Below are 20,939 nucleotides of genomic sequence, written 5' to 3'. Positions count from 1 at the left end.
ATTAATATGCACGCCCCAATATGCCAGCTCATGTTCAAAGCATTAGACAAGGGCAGGACGTCTGGATGTGCACAGCTGAATCATCAGACTAGGTAAGCAAGCAAGAACAATAGCGAAAAATGGCAGATGGAGCAATAATAACTGACATGATACATGAGAACATGATATTTTTAGTGATTTTGTAAACTGTCTTTCTAAATGTTTCATTAACATGTTGCTAATGTACTGTTAAATGTGGTTAAAGTTACCATCGTTTCTTATTGTATTCACGGAGACAAGAGCTGTGCTATTTTCATTATTAAACACTTGCAGTCTGTATAATTCATAAACACAACTTCATTCTTTATAAATCTTTCCAACAGTGTAGCATTAGCCGTTAGCCACGGATCACAGCCTCAAATTCATTCAGAATCAAATGTAAACATCCAAATAAATACAATACTCACATAATCCCATGCATGCATGCAGTATGCATGACAAACACTTTGTAAAGATCCATTTAGAGGGTTATATTAGCAGTGTAAACTTTGTTTATGCACTGTTTAAGGCAAGCGCGAGCTTGAGCATTTAAAGGGGCCGCAACATGAATCGGCGCATTTCTAATTATGCCCCAAAATAGGCAGTTAAAAAATGAATTAAAAAAAATCTATGGGGTATTTTGAGCAGAAACTTCACAGACACATTCAGGGGACACCTTAGACTTATATTACATCTTGTAAAAAAACGTTCGATGGCACCTTTAAACAAACCAAACCTACCAAGCGTGAACAGACCCTTAGACACTTGTGGTGGCATTTTTTGTTATTCTGGAAGTGATTTAGTCTCATTCAATGATTTGTGTTCTGCCTAGGGAAATGAGTTCTTTATTATTGCAGCTCAGAGAGGAAGTGAGTCACTTCCAAAGTCACTTCATCCCATTCTCCTATTTTCAAAGACTTGGCCAAAAATGCAGTTCCAGCAAAATGTTCCTGTCTTGTAAAGAAAGAGGCAAACATGCACGCTACCTCCATATGCACTTTTGCTCCTGCTGAAAGATGGCCAGGTGGTGATTAGCAAGTCCTGCAAACCTCAAACCCAAACAGGCCTTCATCACCCTACACCTTGTTGTTACGACAAACACTGGTGCTGCATTCTTCTCCTACGGATTCCTGGGAACTTTTTTTTTATGGAGAAACCGGCAGACTCGGCTGAGGGGAGCCAAACGGCAATTATAACAGGGCCTGCTGCAGATCGAATGAACCCACCGCAACAAATTACAAACGAACTTGACATCATCTATAAACATGAGGCTTCGCTAAATAACAAAAAGAATGTTTAAGGGCTGTTTACTTGGAGCAAACTACAATAGTGAATCTGTAGCATCCAAACAGTGTGCTGTTGTTCAGATTATGAAGATGACTATCTTGTTTTGCATTTTTGTATTAAAATAGAAAGGTGAAATGTATAACAGTGCCACTAGAATTGTTATATAAACCAAAGAAACTATTTTCCAACAGGAATTATCTACAGCTTGTGATTATCTTGGAAAGTTTTGTGTGGATATTTAGAGTGAATCAGTACACCAGAGCTGACCCGACAGGTGGCTTCAATAAGCACTAAAGCAAAAATAGATCATACCACTGAGCCTCCAACAACAGAAACACTCTGGGCAAATTAACTAAACAGCTGCATTACTTTCGCACACAGTTTTTCAGTGCTATTTACTAACCACTCGCAATCCAATTTAGCTAGATGCTAAATACACTAATTAACACTGCTAATTTTTTTTATACCCAATCAGCATAAAAGACTTTCTGTACTTTTATCAAGAGTTAGTAGGTACCCTGCTGTTTCTGAGAACACTATGCAATGCAGTAGGGCTGCACGATTAATCGCATGCTATTCTCACGCGCATTTCGTCAGTAAAGCCGGTTCCCTGATTACCGCTAAATCACCATCACCTGCTTTCAAATGGAGCGGCATTTAATAGACAGAGCCGTAGATCACTGAAAAGCCACGCAATATCGCGTTCATATCGCAGATGAATCGCCTTCGATAATGAACGCGATATTGCGTGGCTTGTCCGTGAACTACGGCTCCGTCTATTAAATGCCGCTCCATTTGAAAGCAGGTGATGGTGATTTAGCGGTAATCAGGGAACCGGCTTTACTGACGAGACACGCATGACAATCTCATGCGATTAATCGTGCAGCCCTACAATGCAGAACTCAATATTACAGATTAAAAAAAAAAAAAAAGTTTAACTCCGGTTTCTACTTGTCCTTATATATTTATGCATTTTATTTAATAAAAAATCTAAATATATTAAATACATACTTGTATACACAGAAATTAAGTGCATTTAGCCCAGCACACGGCATTGTTTTGGATGTTCACCAAGTTCTGTTGTAAAATATATTTCATAAAGGCTGTTTTTTTTAATGTATATTTAGGTTCGGTGTTAAAAATGACAGTGTGAATGCTAAGCAAACCAGGACTGAATCCATCATTTTCTTTTTTGGTCCAGACCAAAAAAACTAAAAGAACTGAACTGCAAGTGTGATTACACTCTAAATTACACACATCAGCTTTAATTTCTCCTTGGATATGAAGGTGAAAGTTACTTTTAAAAGTAATGCATTACAGTATCGCTTTACTCTCTCATAAAGTAACTAATTGTTACTTAGTTACTTTCTTTGGAAAGTAATGTGTTGCATTACTTTTGAGTTACTGTACTTTTTCTCGTCGGAGTTGCTTATTTGTTTTCAATTACAAAAACAAAAGTTCTGTGTTTGGGAAATATAAATGCCCTTTCACACCAAAAGTGAAATGAATAAGCTGAAGGAAATGCAAATAAATGCAAATATCCTGTTTTTATTCAGTTTGAAGAATACTGAATCTATTTTTGTGAAAGCGAGGTGAGTAAATGTATGCTCACATTTAGTCTACAACTACAATAGCCATCATGTTTACATAGTGCAAACAGCGCATCTGCACTTACTCCCGATTTCTCTCAACATGGTTAATAGATGGGAAAACAAAGTAACTTGCGTTACTTATTTGAAAAAGTAACTCAGATATTTTGTCGTAAAGTTAAAAGTAATGCATTACTTTACTCATTACATGAAAAAGTAATCAGATTACATAACTCACGTTACTTGTAATGCATTACTCCCAACACTGGAGTCTGGTATAAACCCACAAGTGATCAATAAAACATCAAATGATCAAATCTTTCCTTAAATTTAACATACCTTGTGTCTCATTCCCTACGATCTGTCCTCAGAGGCTCCCTACATGACACAGCAGATTTGGATGAGAAGGTACAAACCACTGCTTTTCACTGCATCAGCCTGGCTTTGCAATATTTCATGGCCAATGATTCGAACTTATGTACTGAATACTAATTTAAAGACAAGTCCTGCAGTATTTTAAAGACAGGACAAATTCTTGTGCACCAAATGCTCCTCGGGCCCCAAGAAATGCAATCATAATCAAATATTTAACATTTATTTTGAGCTAAAGGGAAAGAACTGGTTTGATATCTCATCTGCTGACAGAGGACAGAGCTGAATCTTAATTTGGTTGACCTCAATTTTCAAACTTATTTATATATTTAAGCCAGTTATTTAAAGTACCAAGACAGCTGGGGGTGTTAGCCATCACAAGGTGTCAAAAAACGCATTCATTTAAATAGTATTTTAACAATGCAAAATGGATAACAACTGCAGAATATATAAGGCTTTTAGATTCTTTACATGATAAGCAGTTCATTTTAGTTGTTTATAGGTCATAGTACATTTCTAGAAAGTTATTATTTGCCACCCACTGTGCTTAAGGATTACTGCCAGCTTTCCATATGTTTAACAACATAATGTCTGATAAAATATGGTTTTATCTGTGAATCAGTGATCATAATCTGGAATAACAGAATAACAGAGCTCTGTTTCCGAAAATCACGTCAACCAACCTGAAACCGCCAACACACCCAATCTGATTGCGACCATCGCTGTCACATTCCCACATCCACATCACACAGCAAAACACACCAGCAATCCCCTAGACACAGCTGGAGCTGTTTGACAGAAATAGACTTGTTTTGTTATGGCCTTGTGAATCCCTTGAGGAGAGCAGCCATAATAATGGCAAGATCGCACAGAATCAAGGGAGAATCAAACCCCAATGTCAAACTCACCAACACATCAGTGCCCGGAGAGATCATTCAAATCACATGACTGTCAGGATCTGTTCAGCTCAACTGCACAGTGAAAGAAGAAACTTGGACCATTAGTATCATACCATTATCATGCTGGGCAATCTGTCCTTGTTTTTTGGTAGATGTGTGCGAAAATGTCTGTTTAAACCTTGGAAGAGGTCTGAAATGTTCTTGATGAGTCATGCGGGGTTGGATGACTAAACAAATGCACAGCTGTTATTAATGCCACAGTAGAAATAATGCATTTTGGGCTGTTTGAGCTTGATCTGTAGGCACAAATATAGACATAAACAGCATAGAGACTAAGGGATAGTTCACCACCATATTGAAATGCTTACCTTCATGCCTTTTTGAACGTAGTATGTCATTCTAAGGTACTTTTTGGACAAACTATTCTGTTGGCGTACTGTTTTTCGCATACTATATACACTAGTAGTGTTACTGAAAGTACTGACCGCGATACCAAGTCGGTACTGAAATTTAAAAAAATATGATGCTTTGAACACTGATGAGTGGATTTGTAAACACCTCTGATTAGCTATTGTGTTCACGTGCTCATCAGATATATCTGTAATTAACTAATAATGATCAGCGCTTCAAAAACATGTCGAAAATCAATGACGCTCTTCACCAAGCGCTTACACAGATACACACAGGAGCATTTGAAAGCAGGCATCTATCAGGGGACCTGTCAGTACACTTCAAATTCAAACACTTCCGTGTGCTTTCAAACGCTCCCATGCGTTGATCACTGTAGCCAATCACAGGCATATCTGATGAGCACGTGAACACAACGGCCAATCAGAGGTGTTTACGAATCCACTCAACAGCACTCAAAGCATCATATTTTTAAAATTTCAGTACCGACTTGGTATCTTGGTCGGTACTTTTGACAACACTATATACTAGAAGTATTCAATTTCAGACTTTTTACAGAGGAAAGACAGATATACAGGTTTGGAACAAAATTCTGTAAATGATTGGGTGAACTCAGCGCAAAAAGGCCGATAAATATTATTTCAAGCTAATATATAGGGCTACATGTTATCACTGATATCAGCTTTTTTGTGTTATGTCCAGAAATATTTAGCTGATATTAAAAAAAAAATAATCAATAAAAAATTCAAAACTAAAACAAATCCTTATAAATGTTACAAGTAATTTTAGGCATTACAACAGTTTTAAAAGAGCATGTATAGGGAAACCGAAAAAGTGTAGTGCCAGATCATAGTCCAAACAAATACTAATATATACAGCTTCTGGTGGTGCATAGATCCAAAGATAACTCTAAGATCAAAAAACAGATCCACACACAAAAATAAAGTCAAAAAGCTCATTTATTTTCTAGAAGCCGCAAAAAGTGCAATTGCAAAGTGCAAAACGAGCATGTAAAATTAAACATCCAACATTGAGTACAATACACAATAAACATCATACAATAAACACACAAAAAAAATCTCTGATACCATTTGATATATGGTACATACCTTCTATATGAAAGCAGAGCATAAGTTTATGTTGAAAATATTAATGGTTGTAACTCCACATGATCACATATTCCAAGTATGTGACTAAAATTAGTATCCAATTACATCAGCAGATCCAAAGATAGTTTAGCTGACACAAATGTGAGTGCAAAAACACCACCAGCTCACATAATTCTCGCTGAAATCATAACCACAAAGAATGATTATTGTTGCATTATCTGATACAAAGCAGCTTAATGCTGCATAATCTTGCCCCAAACTGAAAATCCACCTCCCAAGGACATCACCGGAGCCAAAACAACAAAACACCAGGGGCACAGTAAAACCATAAAAAAACAGCTTGATGTCAGGATATGTATGAACATAACAAGTCTGCTATACATAAATATAAAACAGAAAGGAAACAGTGAGGAACGTCAAGCGCAAGGATGTAAGTATTCCATTTACTCTTGCATTTAATTCCTTTAATGGCCGTAAGCGAGCCAATCTACTTTATGATCTAGTTAAATGTGTTTGCGTCAGTTGTTTCTGCTTCAATGTCACCATTCTAATGGATGGACATAACAAACAAGCACCGAGATCAATGCTCGCTACCCTACGGATCACAGTGCTCCATCAGCAAAGCCACAAAGTTACAGCAAGAAATGTAAAGTCAAACTGTGGAGGTCAGAGATTTTCATCATCAGAAAGTTTTATATAGTCTGTTTGGCTTAGTAAGCACACAACCCAGTGTCCTCCAGGTAGTCCGCATCAGTCAGAATGACATCAGACTACGGAACAGAGAGAGGGAGAGAATGAAAGAGAAATAAAGAGAGAGAGAGAGAGAGATAGCTGCATGCCTCAACAGCTGCTGCAGTCATCTTTGCCAGACACCTGCATGCTGCTCAAGCACCCACGAACACACACACGCACACACACACACACACACACACGTACCTCTCACTCCATCCTGAGCCCGGCTGTCTACAAATAAAATGCAAACAGCAGCGTCTGGAGGTCTGCTTTCTAACTTAAGGATAAACTGCAGAGGATAAACTCAGTCGTCCCTGAGAACGAAAATCCTGCATTGTTGTGGCCATCGGAGCTCCTCTCACCTAGCGTGACGATGCACTCCACTGGGCTGTCTGCCTCCCTCCTTTCCCCCAGCCTCCTGTCCCTTGAACGCCTTCTCGTTTTCTCTGTCTCTCCACGTCACTCTCTCTGCTCTTCTTAACCCCTCCCCCTGCATTTATCCCCCCCCGCCCTCTCCCTCCCTTGCCCTCTCTGTCTTTCTCCCTCAGAGTGTTTTCTGTTGAAGGTGGCATCTCGGTGCTCTTGCCCCATGCAAAGTGGCTGTGCCCTGTTTTTCTATTTTATTTATTTATTTACTTTTTTTTCCCACGCTGCAATGTCACAGTTTTTTTTCCACAATTCTAAAAAAGGGTTAGAGATACAGAGGCAAAAAAAAAGGCAATGTGAGAGAGAAAGAGAGAAAACAATAAAAAACTAACCAGATTCAAAATGAATTAAATAAAAATAAAATTAACATAATATAAAAAAATATAATAAATAATGCCATTATAAATAAAAAATATTTGAACAATTTACTAATTTACAATTTTAGCATAATGATAATATAAAAGCCAGTTATTTTATTTATATTGTCTTTACAATATAACACTCAATATTTTCCTCATAATTATTCTCAAAATTAATAAAATAAAAAATAAAACTAAATTAAAATATAAATAAATAAATAAAACTACAATTATTTTCTTTTATATTAATATATTTGTTATATTAAAGGGTGGGTTCAACCAAAAATTCTGTCATTAATTTCTCACCCTCATGTCGTTCCACAACCGAAAGACCTTCGTTCATCTTCAGAACACAAATTAAGATATTTTTGATGAAATCCGAGAGCTCTTTGACTCCCCAATAGACAGCAATTTAACCACCAATTTCGTCACATTTCAGTCACGTTGACTATTTTAACAATGTCTTTAGTACCTTTCTGTATCTTGAAAGTGGGAGTTGAATTGCTGTCTATTGGGGAGTCGGAGAACTCTTATAGGTGCCCTAGATTCAAAAACTGAATTTACCTCGGCATAACTCTCAACATAACACAGACTGTTACGTAACAGTCGGGGTGTACGCCCCCATTATTTGCATATGCCAGTCAATGTTCAATGCATTACACAAGGTCAGCCAGTAACGTCTGGATCTGCACAACCGAATCATTAGACTAGGTAAGCAAGTGAAAATAGTGAAAAATGGCAGATGAAGCGATAATAACTGACATGATCCATGATATCATGATATTTTTAGTGATATTTATAAATTGTCTTTCTAAATGTTTCGTTAGCATGTCGCTAATGTACTGTTAAATGTGGTTAAAGTTACCATCATTTCTTACTGTATTCACGGAGACAAGAGCCGTCGCTATTTTCATTATTAAACACTTGCAGTCTGTATAATTCATAAACACAACTTCATTCTTTATAAATCTCTCCAACAGTGTAGCATTAGCCTTTAGCCACGGAGCACAGCCTCAAATTCATTCAGAATCAGATGTAAACAATATAACAGTACACAATACTCACATAATCCGACCCATGCATGACGAACACTTTGTAAAGATCCATTTGAGGGTTATATTAGCTGTGTGAACTTTGTTTTAGGCACTATTTAAGGCAATCTGAATCTTAACCCTTTGACTCGTACGATCACACCGGTGTGATCAGTCTTGGCTGGCCCCAGGAGCGTACGATCACACCGGTGTGATTAGAACGTTCAGCGCATCGCGTGATCAACTGCCAAATTCAAATGTGCGTGCGCGCTTTAACTGGCGCTAAACCAGAGACGGACACACGCAGTGCTTTTCATTTATCAAATATATGCAGTGTTTTCAACCAAATAATGTTCATTTCAGGTTTCAGACATTTAAATACACATGAGTACTAACAAAACAATATATTTAGAGTTTGTAAAATACACAATGATGTCTATAGAAGCGGAAATAACCCTTTCCATTATAACTTGACAACACGTTTAATTCATATCAGATACACATTGTGAAAGTAACTTAAAAGCTTACTCTATTCTTCCCCAGTTCACCGGCACACTTACTTTCATGTATTTCGGGAGAAGTGGATAAATTCACGGGTTGTAAATCCAACAGATCCGATTCTCTGCGCGGTGAAAACTAACATGGCGGCGCCCATCGCTCATATGGCTCAACTAACGCGATCGTTATGAAGGTGTTTAAACAGCAAAACACATCCACTTGCACATATTTGGCAATCGGAATATTAGATATTTCATGCTATAGTTAACAAATTTGTGAATATTTTGAATAAAAAAGGAAAAATTAAATGAAAGCAGATCATCATTCATGCAGTGCTGAGGTGTGTCACATAACAAGCAATGACGCGTCACCATGGAAACCATAAAGTGATACGTTCTAAATAACGGTCGCTTCAAAAAACTCACGCTGGGGGGTCAGACAGAATATTTGAAACTTGCGTGCGAAAGGGTTAAACTTTGCTGCTTTTATGCTTGTATCTTGTTTTGATACATCACATTACCAACTAACCGAAGCTAAATCTCAATTGTGGATATCTACTCTTTATATGTGTATTATGGTAAATAAGTGTTGCTGACTTACTGTTGCACCTTCAGACGGCAGCTGGCATGAAGCGGCATCAATCTCCCGTACACGTTCCTGAAAAGCGAATGTCTCAAGGCTGACCTTGGCTCACACCACAGAGAGATCCGAACCTCAAAGCGTTCTCGGCATCCGTACGAGTGCCAGGACGGCAAGTTTTGTGTATGTGCTAATCTAAGCCCAATACAATCTCTCTTTCACTGTATAGGAAGGATTTAGCTTTAATGGGATTGCAAGCTGAATCCGGCAGGTGGTGTCCACGATTAGCTCAAGTTCGGCTTTTGCTTTTAAAAATGGCAGAGCCTTGCACAACAAACACACAGAGACCCAGTCATCTGTGGCGGTACCAACCCCCCTCATGACCACTTCACAGAATTTGTGACTAAAGTTGAGTGGCACCTGGCTACCACTGGAGCCAGAACAGTCCTCGGATAATTACCTAAAGATTCCTGGTAAAGCAAAACGACTGCAGCAAAGTAGCCTTAAGTAAGTGATCACTAGTGCGCCTACTGAAACTGATCTGGGAGGACAGCTGCCAAACTCTGCTAGGGTCTCCTTTTCAAACCCAAACACCCTTGGTCTCGGTATATTACAAATCAAATACACACAAACACACACACAATGCAGTTGTGTGTGTTGTGAATGGAGTGCTGGCTGGCAAAAGCACGCTTGAACAGACATAAAGCACACAAAATTATGTCAAAATATGGGTTTTGTTGAGTATCTTCATAAGTAGTCTTCAATGAGTTAAAGAGTGTTAAATGAATGTAAAGGGTTGCGAAAATAGGATGATCCGCATCATGTGCATCAGGTCCTAAAGTGACAGCAGCCTAATAAACCTGCTGCTATCTGTCATTAATGTTAATCAAAGAACAAATTACAAAAAGATAAACACTCACTTCTTGACTGAATAACTTTTGTAGCTTTAATAATGATTAATCTATATTTATTGCAGCTTTGTAGCTTTTTTGAGGATTAATCCATATTCATTTTATAATTTATGCAGTAAAGACTGTGCAGTGCTTGATTATTAAATTTACAAAATAACAATAATAACAATTTACTAGAGTTTCTGACAAAATATCAGTTGATGGACACTAATTGCAGGAAAAATGTTGAATTAATCTGAATGAATTATTTAAAAAAATAGTTTTGAATGAATTCAGTGACTAATTCAGTGATTAATATATACTGTGAACCAGTGGTTTTGAATGAATCTTTTGAATAAATGATTCAATGACAATACATTTTTTAACAGTAGCTTGTCGCCACGTAGTGGCATAACAATGTAATTGATACAACCGTTATTTAAAGCACCAAGTTAGTTGGTTTGCTCCAAAAGATGGTTTGCTCTATTTTGATTACTATCGTAGAAATCAGTGTTTATATCCTAACTGTAAACTTTTTTCTTAGTACTTCAGTGATAATTAGAATATTTGTAACAAAAATAACTTTTCCGGTGAGATTTTGTCAATAGACACAGGCAAAACGTTGTCTTTAATAAAGAAGATCGCGTGGGTGTTTGAATCGAGATTGTGTTCTTTTTATGATTAATCGTGCAGCTCTATTATATTATATATATATATATATATATATATATATATATATATATATATATATACATACATATATATGTATACAGTGGGTATGGAAAGTATTCAGACCCCCTTACATTTTTCACTCTTTGTTATATTGCAGCCATTTGCTAAAATCATTTAAGTTCATTTTTTTCCTCATTAATGTACACACAGCACCCCATATTGACAGAAAAACACATGTTGACATTTTTGCAGATTTATTCAAAAAGAAAAACTGAAATATCACATGGTCCTAAGTATTCAGACCCTTTGCTCAGTATTTAGTATAGAAGCACCCTTTTGATCTAATACAGCCATGAGTCTTTTTGGGAAAGATGCAACAAGTTTTTCACACCTGGATTTGGGGATCCTCTGCCATTCCTCCTTGCAGATCCTCTCCAGTTCTGTCAGGTTGGATGGTAAACGTTGGTGGACAGCCATTTTTAGGTCTTTCCAGAGATGCTCAATTGGGTTTAAATCAGGGCTCTGGCTGGGCCATTCAAGAACAGTCACGGAGTTGTTGTGAAGCCACTCCTTCGTTATTTTAGCTGTGTGCTTAGGGTCATTGTCTTGTTGGAAGGTAAACCTTCGTCCCAGTCTGAGGTCCTGAGCACTCTGCAGAAGGTTTTCGTCCAGGATATCCCTGTACTTGGCTGCATTCATCTTCCCCTCGATTGCAACCAGTCGTCCTGTCCCTGCAGCTGAAAAACACCCCCACAGCATGATGCTGCCACCACCATGCTTCACTGTTGGGACTGTATTGGACAGGTGATGAGCTGTGCCTGGTTTTCTCCACACATACCGCTTAGAATTAAGGCCAAAAAGTTCTATCTTGGTCTCATCAGACCAGAGAATCTTATTTCTCACCATCTTGGCAAACTCCATGCGGGCGTTCATGTGTCTTGCACTGAGGAGAGGCTTCCGTCGGGCCACTCTGCCATAAAGCCCCGACTGGTGGAGGGCTGCAGTGATGGTTGACTTTCTACAACTTTCTTCCATCTACCGACTGCATCTCTGGAGCTCAGCCACAGTGATCTTTGGGTTCTTCTTTACCTCTCTCACCAAGGCTTTTCTCCCCCGATAGCTCAGTTTGGCCGGACGGCCAACTCTAGGAAGGTTCTGGTCGTCCCAAATGTCTTCAATTTAAGGATTATGGAGGCCACTGTGCTCTTAAGAACCTTAAACTTAAATTTTTTTTGTAACATTGGCCAGATCTATGCCTTGCCACAATTCTGTCTCTGACCTCTTCAGGCAGTTCCTTTGACCTCATGATTCTCATTTGCTCTGACATGCACTGTGAGCTGTAAGGTCTTATATAGACAGGTGTGTGGCTTTCCTAATCAAGTCCAATCAGTATAATCAAACACAGCTGGACTCAAATGAAGGTGTAGAACCATCTCAAGGATGATCAGAAGAAATGGACAGCACCTGAGTTAAATATATGAGTGTCACAGGTCTGAATACTTAGGACCATGTGATATTTCAGTTTTTGTTTTTGAATAAATCTGCAAAAATGTCAACAATTCTGTGTTTTTCTGTCAATATGGGGTGCTGTGTGTACATTAATGAGGAAAAAATGAACTTAAATGATATTAGCAAATGGCTGCAATATAACAAAGAGTGAAAAACGTAAGGGGGTCTGAATACTTTCCGTATATATATATATATATATATATATATATATATATATATATATATATATATATATATATATATATATATATATATATATATATATATATATATATATATATATACATACATACATACACACACACACATACAAATATAGTCATACAAATATAGTCATCAAAAAATGACCTTTGACCTATGTCTCTTCGGCAGTACTTGCCATAGAACCTGCATCAGTTAACCACTATTCAAATGAATGTCTAAATATAGTCTGCTATGAGGATTTACACTGTCAATCAGCATAACCAATTGCCTTAGTGATTTTGCCAGAGTAATGGAGAAAAAAATGTCCTGATGTGGTAAAATACCCTCCTGGGACAAATCATGCACATGCACAAATAGGGAGCAGCTGGAGGGGAGTACAGGAACTCGAAAATGGAGGACCCTTCAATCCACAGACTGCTGTGCTCCTCCTATTATGTCTTACAACTGACCACCTGGGACTGCTGTAAACATCGACTCCAACACCCACCCAATCACACACACCCATCAGCTAATGAAGCTGGAGAAACACACCGCCTGGGCATTCATGTGTGTGCTGAGCTATGATTGAGGATGATCATAATAATATGAACTAGATAAAAAAGTTTGAGGACAAACTTTAAGTTGGCTTGAAAAAGCATAGCCAGAAAGTTTGAAGAAGTTTTAAAAGTTTGAAGTTTGAAAGTTTAAGTTTTATTAGATAGATAGATAGATTGGTAGTTGTCACAGATGGATACTATGGAGTTTTTATAGAGTTATTAGCATGTTCTTAGCCCACTTTAGCACTTAGCTAATCACTATTAGCATGTAGCTATTCACTGCTAGCATGTTGAAGTCCAGATTGCTAGCATGAGTCAAAAGAGCCAACCGCCATGTCTCTACGATGTACTGATGCAGAGATATAGATTTTGCAAAACGGTTGCTAGGGTACTCTGTTTGGTTGCTAGGGAGTGGCTTGGCAGCTACCAGTGATGATACTCCAAAGGCTGCTTGACAATATAAACCAACCCCCATGTCTGGAAGATGTTCTGATGCAGAGATATAGATTTTGCAAATTGGTTGCTAGGGCACTCTGTTTGGTTGCTATGGTGTTGCTATGCAGTTGCTAGGGTACTCGGGGTGGTTGCTAAGGTGTTGCTATGCAGTTGCTAGGGTACTCGGGGTGGTTGCTAAGGTGTTGCTATGCGGTTGCTAGGGTGTTGCTATGCAGTTGCTAGGGTACTCGGGGTGGTTGCTAAGGTGTTGCTATGCGGTTGCTATGGTACTCGGGGTGGTTGCTAAGGTGTTGCTATGCGGTTGCTATGGTACTCGGGTGGTTGCTAGGGTGTTGCCATGCGGTTGCTAGGTACTCGGGGTGGTTGCTAAGGTGTTGCTAGGGTACTCGGGGGTGGTTGCTAAGGTGTTGCTATGCGGTTGCTAGGGTACTCGGGGTGGTTGCTAGGGTGTTGCTATGCGGTTGCTATAGTACTCGGGGTGGTTGCTAAGGTGTTGCTATGCGGTTGCTAGGGTACTCGGGTGGTTGCTAGGGTGTTGCTATGCGGTTGCTAGGGTACTTGGGGTGGTTGTTAGGGTGTTGCTAGGGTACTCGGGGTGGTTGCTAAGGTGTTGCTAGGGTACTCGGGGTGGTTGCTAAGGTGTTGCTATGCTGTTGCTAGGGTACTCGGGGTGGTTGCTAAGGTGTTGCAATGCGGTTGCTAGGGTACTCGGGGGTGGTTGCTAGGGTGTTGCTATGCGGTTGCTATAGTACTCGGGGTGGTTGCTAAGGTGTTGCTATGCGGTTGCTAGGGTACTCGGGTGGTTGCTAGGGTGTTGCTATGCGGTTGCTAGGGTACTTGGGGTGGTTGTTAGGGTGTTGCTAGGGTACTCGGGGTGGTTGCTAAGGTGTTGCTAGGGTACTCGGGGTGGTTGCTAAGGTGTTGCTATGCTGTTGCTAGGGTACTCGGGGTGGTTGCTAGGGTGTTGCTATGCGGTTGCTAGGGTACTCGGGGCGGTTGCTAGGGTGTTGCTATGCGGTTGCTAGGGTACTCGGGGTGGTTGCCATGGTGTTTCTATGTGGTTGCTATTGTATCCAGGCTGGTTGCTAGGATGATGCCAGGGTGATTTGTGTGGTTGCTATGCAGTTGCCATGGTGTTCTGGGTGGTTGCTAGGTTGGTTTGGGTGGTTGCTATGAGAGTTGATCATAGATAGATAGATAGATAGATAGATAGATAGAGAGATAGATAGATAGAGAGATAGATGAGAAGTGATAGATGAGAAGAGAGATAGATGAGAAGTGATAGATGAGAAGATAGATAGATAGATAGATTGATAGATGAGTGATAGATGAGAAGAAAGATAGATTGATAGATAGATGAGAAGGGATAGATAGATAGATAGATAGATAGATAGATAGATAGATAGATAGATAGATAGATAGATTTAGTTTGATAGATAGATAGAGATAGATAGATTAAAAAGAGAAATAGATAGATAGATAGATAGATTTAGTTTGATAGATAGATAGATAGATAGATAGATAGATAGATAGATTAGAAAGAGAAATAGATAGATGATAGATAGATAGATAGATTAGATAGATAGATAGATAGATAGATAGATAGATTAGAAAGAGAAATAGATAGATAGATAGATAGATAGATAGATAGATAGATAGATAGATAGATAGATAGATAGATAGATAGATTTAGTTTGATAGATTTAGATTTAGATAGATAGATAGATAGATAGATAGATAGATAGATAGATAGATAGATAGATAGATTTAGTTTGATAGAGTTAGATTTACATAGATAGATTTAGTTTGATAGAGTTAGATTTAGATAGATAGATAGATAGATAGATAGATTTAGTTTGATAGAGTTAGATTTAGATAGATAGATAGATAGATAGATAGATAGATAGATAGATAGATAGAATGAGTTTGAATGAGTTTAAATGGCTTGGAAATAGGAATGGCAGTTTAATTGAGTCTGTGTGTTTGAATTTGAATTTTGACAGTTGGACGGAATGTTCAGATCAGCCAAGGCAGTTCAATGAAAGTCAATGGGAGTTTTTTCCAGGTTTAATCAGCATTTTTAGGAAAACCGTAAGTCGGATCAGTCTGAAAAGATATAGCACACTAAGTCAGAACAGTCTGAAGGTCTAGTCCGAGTTTGGTGGTTGTAGCTTGAACAGTCTAGGAGGAGATGCATTTAGAAATTTAGTCTAAGAAGAATAATAATAAGCTTAAGACGTAGATCAGTAAGTTGGCTTTTTCAAGCCAACTTAACAAGACAACCTCAAGAATAGCAGAACTGTGCATTATGAATAATCTTGTTTTTCTTTCAGATGGGAATTTTCTTGTTAAAATCAATGTGAATTGCCATTCACAACACATTTTACTTTCTTAATGTGGCGAATTTCTGAGGAAAACATGATATTTAACAAGAAAACAAACAAAAAGACTATAGAACGAATCATTCTTTCCGAATAACTATTAAAGTCATCTGGGGAAACTTCCTGTATTTTGTCCATATCAAAACACATATAGCAGAAAAAAACTTAATAGTGCAATGTCTTTTTTTCCCCAATATCGTGCAGCTCTAACAAGAAGAACAGTTCACAATAACACCAGGAACACGAATTATGAAAGAACACGGGGTCAGCTTTAATTTCACACTGATTTTAACGAGGTGGAGACCACAAAGGGCCATTCCGTTTATAGCGTGGGGTTAGTAAAGATTTAGATAGAAAGAGGGAACACTAACGAGTGTAAAGAGGCTAGTCACCAAGGCCCTTAATCTGCTGAAAGCTGGACAGATTATGACATCACCAGCATCCAATCCATTGCCTGAATCCTAATGATTCAGACTGCAGAACAAAACACAGACAATTACACAGCAAAAACGTATAACAATAACACCACCATAAAATATTTTTGTACTTAAGAAAATCTCTAGATATTAATGCATCTTCATTCCTGCACACATGGGTTGAGGGACTCCCTTTGGCACAAATAAGTATTTCCATACAGCTTGCAGAAATGACACAAATATGCCTTAGGTTTGTGTTTTCTTTGAGCACCAAACTCAAAGAACATTAAACTGTGTGCTACTGGCTCCCTGTGTGCTACTGAGTTAAACAATCAAGGAGAATGAAAAACCTTGAGGCAATGCCACACTTGCTTGCTCAAAAGTATAGGGCTACAAATAGACAACTTGGCTTTTTCAAACATATGGACATATTCTTTGCAAAAATGTCAATTTTCTTCTTCAGTATATGCATAATGCATATTTTTGAGCCAATGCAATTCATGGTAATATTAATAATTAACAATAAAAAAAATAATAATTCTACTGATGACCATCTGTAAATACACGAAACTTGCAAAGAAAGAAACAGTGGTAATGTGCCACAACATGGTTCAGTCAATGCATAAAAAATAATGCATTTATTTTCATTGGTAAGGAACCATACAGTGTTTTATCCTGTCAGAAGTCACAACCCCAGTGTGAACAAGAGGAGGGTAACAGTGTTTGTGTTTTGATGAGCGATGCTTAGTTTTTGACCTCTCTTCTTCAGAGGTCAGGAGGAGGTGTGTGTGAGCGTTTCTGAGTGAGTCACGGATGGCCGAGCAGCCACAGATGGAGTGTTTGGTATTCCTCAGCACCTGTTTGGCACCCGACTGCAGACACAGGCAAGTGAACAGACATAACAATCCATTCCAGTAGTATTGAGCTTGCAAAGCTACTCTGGAAATATGCAGTGGAAAGGGAATTGACATCATTGACTTGTCACATTTTATTACCAGAATGCTGAGCTCACTTCCGTTTCAGCCTGTAGGGGGAGCCATCGTACAATCTACATGTCTGATGACGACAATGGAGAAAGATATCACATTTTATTCTCCATAAAGAATCTAAGACAGAAATCATTTCTGAAACTGAAAATCATTCTGATTGGCCGATTGCTAATGAACATTTGCAAATCCACTGGACATGTTTCCACTTAATGTTTTATAAAACATTAAATGACTGATTTTGACACAGACTTGGTCTTGTCATATGAAACTATTCCCTATTTCTGTACAGAGATATTTTTCAAAAGGAAGCTATAATGTATATGAACATTATAGATCTTCAGAAATGAACTGGCATGTTGCAGTGGTATTATCCCTGCAGCCAATTAACACAAGCTAGGAGAGCCTATACTTGACTGTGATTGGCTGAGGGCACTCAGGGGATCTCATTACAGCATGGTAGTGCAACTCTTCACTGGCACAGCCTCTGACAGCAGTTTGATCACTGGCTCAAAGAGTGAGAGCACGGACGACCACAACTCCAGTATTCTTTTTCAACCAAACTGTCATAGTTCTCCATATTCCATACTGTTTTTATACTGCAAAGTAACCAACACAGCTGATGTGATGATCCAGTCTGATTACAATCGACACTTCAGTGATGAACAGACCCCAAACCATCAGTATTACAGTTTGACATATAATCCTTCACCGCACATGAGTGATACCTCAAATCATGCTGCTTGCCGAGGAGAGGCGAGCTATTACTTTTGGTGCAATCAGATTTACGATTTTCGCCCGCCGGACCATAAACCGTAACATTTACACTAAAGGAGGGTCCCTAATACTATTTTAGAGTTTTAGGGTAAAATTTACCAATGTAAAGTCAGACATTTATAATAGTCAGAAAAATAATAATAATAAAAAATACAACTGCCAATTGAACCTTCAGAGAAAATCTGTAATAAATAAATAAATAAATAAATAATACAAAACGTAATAATTGTTTTATATTTCAGGCTTGTATGGTATTGTATTGACCACAATGAAATTGTAGGGGATCTTCATTTGTTAATCTTACAATTTTAATTAATATAATCATAATTAATTTTTTTGCATCTAATTATATTAGATATTGCATAGTTACTTTCTGACATCAAAATAGAAACAAACTTGGTTATAGGGCATACATTTCTCCAGTCTCATCAGAAGCTAGCAAACAATTGTGGAAATTTTATCATTGCCAGACCCAACACAAAAAGTCTGCATGATAATGACATTCCAGCGAGAGAGGTAGGGGGTGCAGTTTGAGAGGCCCGGCTGATTTATACATGCTCTCGGAGAAATGTGGTCAGAAAAAAGAAGCACTGCACATACTGTATAAACACATGAGAGGGCACAGACGCTCATGTGCATGAACTCTTCTGAAAACCTCCACGAGCAGAGCCGGATGGATACGTGACTGTGTGCAGAATGAGGAGCTTTATTATCCAGACAGATATATAAAGCTCTATAATACAAACAGAATGAAGCTTGGTAAACAAAGCCTTTACCTGAGCTTTAGCTACAGCCTACGGCCTGGAGAAGGTCCAATGTCTGCAACTATAGAGAATGTGTGTGTGTGTGCGTGTGTTTACACCACGCCATGCAGCGAGAACTGGATTTAATGACTGTTTACAGGCCGCAGTGACGTGTGTTCCACACATACACAGCTGTCAGTGCGGTAACTGCCTCTTCACTGTGTGTTCACATGCCACGACTAATTTAAAGGGAAGCCAAGACTTGTGCATCCTGCTGGGATGTTTGCCATAGTGAAAAGGGGGAAGGGTGACGTCCGTATGTCAGGATACTCTCTGATGCCATATGGGGATGATGCCCAAGGACTGAATGTACTTTTATTTAACAAAGGCCTTTGTGCACATTTAAAGGGATATTAGTTCATCCAAAAAAAGAAAATTCTGCTGTCAAAGTTATTTTTAACTATATAAGGAAGTAAGGTTCATCATTTTCAAGGAATGCGAAGCTCCAAAAAGGACCAAAAATACTACAAAAGGAGCATAAAAACATTCTTTGAAGACTTATTCCTAGTCTTTTTTGTCAAATGATGACTTACATTTTGGTGTGCTAGTCACACAGATCTATTGTAAGGCTTCAAAAGGCTTGGAATATAGTGAATGAGTCATATAGATCTATGATACTTTTCTGCTGCTATTTTGGTGTTTTTTGGTACTTATGATGTATTCTTGAGTTTTCTATAGTGTTTAAACACTGTGTATCAGACATTTTCAGGTTTTTCCAGGTTCTTTACAATGACAACAAAATTAAAAAGCCTTTTTGAAAAGATACGCATGTGAGTCTTGCTGGCAAAATGAGTCGCAGTGAGCAAATTTTCAAAAATGAGTAATTGTTATTTTCACAATTTCTATGAAAAAACCTTCAAAATTATGTATGATTAGCTGAGCTACGCCTGTTTGAAGTCGATAGAGTCAGCAAAGTCAATTTTGAGAAAAGTTCCAAAACAAAAACACCTAGCAACCATACCCTAAAATCCCTGTTAATAACGCCAAATTTGGCACACACCTCATCAAAACCAAATATCTATTGGAAAATATATGTATTCAACTTTTTTCAACATTTTACTTCAATATTTTGAAGTACCTTAATTCAATATGTGTATGTCGGCATCGCTCTGAGGCGTCTTTGTGCGAGTGCTTCGGATCTGTCAGCACGAGTAAGATCGATTTGTTTACATCAGCATGAGATTGAAAATCACATTTCATTGGTCCAGACTCATGCCATCAAAAATTCGCTATGAATATTCACAAAGTTGGAATGTTGCGCTTTAAAGCGATACCAAACTTGGACTAATGAGGAAGTTGCTGAGGGGAAGCACAAGTGGTGAAGTGAGCAGAGAAAAATGGCATTTTTCATGGACAAAGAAAAGGTACTCCTCTCTGAAAACATACAAATAAAGATACTTTTAGATGTTTAATTGCTATTTGAAGCATTGGGATCACTAGATGAGGGCTTAATGAACTAATTTTTGTGAAAACCTCAAATTTGACTTGAATTTGATTTTTGACTTGTTTAGCCTGCGCGTATTTTGCCAGCACGGGTCACATATGTAATTTCCATATTCTTCTTGTATTTTCAACACACAACTTTGTCGAAAAGCTTCTGTTTTAGGGATTTACCAAGTACTTACCTAAGTTTAAAAAAATTTGTGATTGATGGTGTCTGAGAGCAAAGTATTTGGCAAAAAACACCTCTGAGACTCTTACACCCTCTGATATCTCCCTACGCCTGCCTTATCCATTACCAACCATTATCACTCCACATGAATGAATAATCTGCAATGAATTTCTAATGTCCCGTTTCTCTGTGACAGCATCACACCATTTATCATTCACAGTGTCTAGTGAAGCTGGCATAGACTGCTAGGTGATACTGCTATATGGAAATTGACTGAGTTAAATGGACAAGCAGAGGACGGATGGACCAGTAAACAATGCATGAGCACACACCCACCTGGAGCCTGACATCCCCCTCTTTCCTCTGTCGTCCCATTAAAAACAGCTCAGA

General features: G+C 38.3%; 1 protein-coding gene across 7 annotated transcripts in view; it reads right to left on the bottom strand.

Moving 5' to 3' along the window:
• The window catches only part of iqsec1b (IQ motif and Sec7 domain ArfGEF 1b), a 201,567-nt gene that overhangs the window by 42,131 nt on the left and 138,497 nt on the right, over nt 1-20,939 (bottom strand). The gene's annotated exons all lie outside the window — the stretch shown is intronic.

Source organism: Chanodichthys erythropterus, chromosome 6 (genome assembly GCF_024489055.1).
Source record: "Chanodichthys erythropterus isolate Z2021 chromosome 6, ASM2448905v1, whole genome shotgun sequence".
Taxonomy (NCBI): Eukaryota; Metazoa; Chordata; class Actinopteri; order Cypriniformes; family Xenocyprididae; genus Chanodichthys; species Chanodichthys erythropterus.
This window is presented reverse-complemented; position numbering and strand designations above follow the sequence as displayed.